Source organism: Loxodonta africana, chromosome 15 (assembly GCF_030014295.1).
Source record: "Loxodonta africana isolate mLoxAfr1 chromosome 15, mLoxAfr1.hap2, whole genome shotgun sequence".
NCBI classification, from domain to species: domain Eukaryota; kingdom Metazoa; phylum Chordata; class Mammalia; order Proboscidea; family Elephantidae; genus Loxodonta; species Loxodonta africana.
In genome coordinates this window covers 15,321,621-15,327,595 of record NC_087356.1, presented here as the reverse complement: position 1 = coordinate 15,327,595, position 5,975 = coordinate 15,321,621, and positions in this window count along the sequence as shown.

Below are 5,975 nucleotides of genomic sequence, written 5' to 3'. Positions count from 1 at the left end.
AAGATGCCCTGTAATAATTTGATGTTTTGGATTCTGTTAAGGCTCACTTTATGGCCTAATATGTGATCTATTCTGGAGAATGTTCCATGCGCATTGGAAATGAAAGTATACTTGGCTGCTGTTGGGTGGAGTGTTCTGTATATGTCTATGAGGTCAAGTTGGTTGATTGTGGCATTTAGATCTTCTGTGTCTTTATTGAGCTTCTTTTTGGATATTCCATCCTTCGCTGAAAGTGGTGTGTTAAAGTCTCCTACTATTATTTTGGAGCTGTGTATCTCTCTTTTCAGTGCTGTTCGAGTTTATGTATTTTGGAGCCCTGTCATTGGGTGCGTAAATATTTATTATGGTTATGTCCTCCTGGTGTATTGATCCTTTAATCATTATGTAGTGTCCTTCTTTATCCTTTGTGGTGGATTTAACTTTAAAGTCTATTTTGTCAGAAATTAATATTGCCACTCCTGCTCTTTTTTGATTGTTGTTTGCTTGATATATTTTTTTCCATCCTTTGAGTTTTAGTTTGTCTGTGTCTCACAGTCTAAGGTATGTCTCTTATGGACAGATGGTGTTTTTTAATCCATTTTTCCACTCACTGTCTCTTTATTGGTGCATTTAGTCCTTTTACATTCAGCATAATTATTGATAGGTATGAGTTTAGTGCTGTCATTTTGATGTATTTTTGTGTGTGTGTGTTGTTGACACTTTCTTTTTCCCACTTAATTTTCCGTGCTGAGTTGTTTTTCTTTATATATTCTCTTTTCCTCTTTTTCATTGTTGTCGATTTTTTTTTTTGCTGAGTCTTTATGTTTTTCTTGTTTTTTATTTTGATGTGTAGGATTGTTAGTACCCTTTGCAGTTATCTTAATATTTACCCTGATATATTTTTCTAAGTTTAAACCAACCTTTTATTTCTTTATATTGCCTTGACTTCCTCTCTGTATGAAAGATCTATGACTACATTTTTTAGTCCCTCTTTTTAGCTTTCATGTTGTCACCTTTTACTTAATGACGTCTCTGTTTCCCTGTTTTGAACATTTTAGCCTTGACTTATTTTTGTGATTTCCCTATCTAAGTTGATATCTGGTTGCTCTGTCCTGTGTTCTAGTTTTGGGTTGTTATCTGATGTTATTGAATTTCTAACCAGAGGACTCCTATTAGTATTTCTTGTAATTTTGGTTTGGTTTTTGCAAATTTCCTAAATTTCTGTTTATTTGGAAATGTCCTAATTTTGCCTTCAAATTTGAGAGAGAATTTTGCTGGATATATGGTTTATATATATATATAATTCCTGGCAGGCAATTTTTTGTCCTTCAAGGCTTCATATCTGCCATCCCATTGCTTTTTTCCCTGCGTGATTTCTGCTGAGTAGCCGAAGCTTAGTCTTATTGACTCTCCTTTGTAGGTGACTTTTCGTTTATCCCTAACCACTCTTAAAATTCTGTCTTTATCTTTGGTTTTGAGAAGTTTGATTATAACACATCTTGGTGACTTTCTTTTGAGATCTACCTTGTGTGGTGTTCAATGAACATCTTGAATAGATATCTTCTCATCTTTCACAATATCAGGGAAGTTTTCTGCCATCAAATCTTCAACAATTTTCTCTGTATTTTCTGTTATTCCCTCCTCCCCCACCCCGTTTTGTTACTCCAATCACTTGTAGTTTATTCCTCTTGGTAGAGTCCCACATAATTCTTAGAGTCTCTTCATTTTTTTTTAATTCTTTTATCTGATTTTTCCTCAAATATATTGGTGCCAAGTGCTTTATCTTCAATCTCACTAATTCTGACTTCCATTGCCTTGATTCTGCTTTTATGACTTTCTATTGAATTGTCTAATTCTGAAATTTTATTGTTAATCTTCTGAATTTCTGTTTGCTATCTCTCTACGGATTCTTGAAGCCTATTAAATTTGTCATTATGCTCTTGTCTAATCTGCTGAAGTTCTTCTAATGCTTTGTCTGCGTGCTGCTTGGCTTGTTCTGCATTTTGCCTGATATCCTTCCTGATGTCTTGAAGAGTTTTGTATATTAATCATTTGTATTCTCCCTCCAGGAATTCCAGGAAATTATCTTCGTCTGGAAGATTTCTTGATTCTTTGTTTTGGGAGCTTGCTGAAACCATCGTGGTCTGTCTCTTTATGTGATTTGGTATTGACTGTTGTCTCTGAGCCATCAATAAGTTCTTGTGTTTACTTATTTTATGTTTGCTTACTATGTCCTAGCTTCTTGTTTTGTTCTGTTTTAATATGCTCAAATAAGCTGCTCAAGTGAGATAGTTTGATTATTGGCATCTTTGAAGATTTTACGTCCTGTCACCCACTGGCTAGAGCTGTTACCAGGTATGTGAGCCCAGGAGTCCATTTACTTTTCTTGTACAGATTCAGCTCAGGTGTCCGGGTAGTCAGTCACCAAGCGTGTAGTGCAGTCTCTCACCTACAGTCCTAGATGAGCAGGGGTGATTGGTATAGGCACAGGTATCTGGCTGCAGTAGGGGGTCACATACTGAGTAAGGCAGGGGGCTGACAACTGCCCCTGAGTGTCTGTGAGGAAAGTGTGTCCCTGTTCCCTAGAGCACGTAGATGGGTGGTTTTGCATCTGGACTATGGGTACCCAATACTGTTGGCAGTAAAGACTGGGAGGCACCACTTATTCTTGGACCCTTGTCGCAGGTGGCCAGGTGTCATGGGTCAGCCACCAGTCCTCAGGCCCCTGATGTGGATAGGTGAGGACCCTGCTTAATAGGCAGAGTGGGTCAAATGTCATGAACCTGCCTCTCCACCACGTAGTTGAAACAGTTGAAGTTAGGCTTCAGGCATATACCCTGTTGCACTGTGCTAATGAGGACCTGTGCTCTAGAAATGGGTCTGCACAGGTCTATGGAGGGGTGAAAGGCATTCAAAGTCTATGGACTGCTTATGCCTGTGCCTAGGCAAACGAGCTGTTTCTGCCCTGAGTTCCTGGCTTAGAGGAGCTGGCAGATTATTTTTTCCCTGTTTGTTAATTTGTTCCCTCTCCAAAGCTGGAAGAATGGCTCAGGGCCAGTGCAGGGTCCTTCTTCCAGCCCAGGGGATGCAGCAGCTGGGACCCAGTGCAGAGCAGGAAGGGAGAAGATAAATGGGAGAGAGGTTTTTCCTGAAGGGGTTTTTTTGGATCCTGTTGGTAGGTTAAATGCAGGTACTTATCTTTGCCGATTGAGGGCTGCATCTCTCATTCTGGAGGGTTGAGCAGACTCTCCGCTGCTCATTCTCTCCCGATGTGGAAGCTGCATCCTGAACGCCCCTGCTTGCCTCACTGCACTCATGCCAGCAGAATTGACCTGCGGGGCGCAGGTTCCTGCCGGGTCAAGTCTGGCAGCCCCTCGCTGCTTCTGAACCATTTCTTCCTCCTCCTGCTGCTCAGTCCAATTCCTCAACTTTGCCTTTGATGTTCAGGGCTCCTGGCTTGTCATATATAACTGATCCACTTGTTTTTATGGGTCTTTGTTGTGAGACGAATCACAGGAAGAGTCTGACTACTCTGCCATCTTGGCCCCACCTCTCCTGTATTATTTCTTATAACTGCATCTGAATCTAGAATTATCTCAAAAAAATTTTTTAAGTATTTTTTTAAAAGAATGATAGCTATAGAATTTTTTGCATGTTACTGAGGTTAAGTTGGTATCAACTTACCCTAAAAAAAAAAAAAAAACCCTAAAAAAAAAAAAAAAACTAGTGCCATCACCCTAAAAAAAAAAAAAAAAACCCTAGCATGGTATAAATGCAAGCTGTCAAATGTAATATTCATGGTAACCACGAAGAAAATATCTTTAAAAAAATTCATGAAAGGAAAGGAGAAGGGAACCAAAATGGCTCACTACAATAAACCAACAAAACAAAAATCAGACGTTATTTAAAAAAAAAAAAAAAAGAACAATAATAAGATGGTAGATATCAACTCATTGACTGCTCTCTAACGTTCTCGCTTGGGACCCCAAATCAGCCTGGGTCCAGGAAACTGAAATCTCACCTCTCACAGAAAGGGCACGACCTCATGTTTATTCACCTTGCTGGAGTGGAGTACCCTTTGCGGATATCATCCCTTTGTTGTAATGAGAGGAAGGCTGAGGTCAGGAAAACCTCAAATTTCTTGTTAGCAATCATCCTGCCCTCCTGGGTCTGATCTCCTAAAACCAAATTACAGACGTGAAGGCTAGTGATTTGGAACCGCAGCCTGGAAGGTGCCCAAGGCGGAGCTGGCTGTGGTACCTTCATGTTGTTAGTCTGGGCACCACCTGTACACTTTTCTCTTAAAGGCCTCCCTTTCCAGACTCTTCTAAATCTATCAGGGCCTTGTTATCTCAAAAACTACCTCATTTAACCACAGAAAGCAACATTTTAGTAGACCAATCTCTCTTAACTCTTCATAATTTCTATTTGTCTACTAAAAAAAAAAAAAAAAAACCTGTTGTTCTTGAGTCGATTCCAACTCATAGCAACCCTATAGGACAGAGTAGAACTGCCCCCACAGGGTTTCCAAGGAGCGGCTGGTGGATTCCAACTGCCAACCTTTTTGTTAGCAGCCTAGTGCTTAACCACTTCACTACCAGGGCTCCTTTCCCACTATACCCACCACAGACTACCTCTAAAGAATAATAGTATCTAATTGGAGGATAAAGCTATGTATGTAGTTATATCTTGCTAGATTTAATGGGTCCTTGGCTGCTAACCAAGACGTCAGCAGTTGAAATTCACCAGTCACTCCAGTAACCCTATGGGGCGGTTCTACTGTGTCCTATAGGGTTGCTATGAATCAGAATCTACTCGGCAGTGACAGCTTTTTGTCTTTTTTTTTTTTTTTTTTTTTTTAACTCCACAGCAACTAACAACAACACGGACTTTACAAATTATTTTTGGTTACAATCTTTCAAAGTGCTTTTTTCCCACCCCCAATTTCAATTGCTGTAAAAGCAGCCTTGAGGGGAATTTAAAAAGAATTTACTCATAATCCTATCTCTCTAGCATGGAAGCTGGTTTTATGTTCCTATGTTCCTTTTCTATAGTCTTCTCCCCAGGCATTTATATGTCCATATGGTTGTGATCCTGGTCCCAGGCAGCTAAAACCTTACATCGTCCATTCAAAGGCTGTTATTTATCCCCTTCCATATTTTAATTACTTGGACACTGAGGCCCTGAGTAGTCTGCCCTGGTCCTCCCAGCCCCAGGCAGCGGAGAGAGAAGCCAGGAGCTTCCCACTGGGTAAACCAGGACTCTATTAACCTCCTTTGCTGATTTGAAGGAGCAGAAATAGGTAACTGCAGTCACCATGTCACTGTCTTATCACAACTCTCCTCCCTGCATTTTTCAGGTATAAAATGAACATACACAATTAGTGGAAGCTGTCTATTCCTCTTGGAGAGCCCTGCAAATTGCAGTGGGCCTCTAATGAGATAATGGCCCCAGGGGATGGCAATCATCAACGCACCCTAATCACCTTGCAATTCTCCAATGCTGTAATTATCTCTTGCCTCTGTTACCCCAGTGGGCTGAATGACTGGATAAGAGCCCAATTGTTTAGCTGTAGAGACAGCAGCTTTGCATAGCCTGAGAAGAAAACAGGAAAAGCAGATAGATGATCCCAGTACCACTGGGCCTCTTGGGCTAAAACACCATGTTTGGGAGCCTCGATTATCTTCCATAATTCTAGCTTAATCCTGGCTCAAAGTCCAGTTGTTGAACAGCCTAAGGGACTCAAAAGAAATAAATTTATGGTGATAAATTAACTAATTGCTGTGATGTTATCCTGACCACCCTGAAATTCTCTTTCAAATAAACTAAATACGATAAAATAAATAGGAACTCCAAGAAGTGAAAAGAGAGGTCTTTGTCTCATTGATGGTAGATTTCTTTTCACAAAACGAATGTCTGTTTTACCATGCTAGACACCTGGGTACGTTAGGGTATGGTCACCATGACCCACCTAGCACAGGCATACGCATGGATTC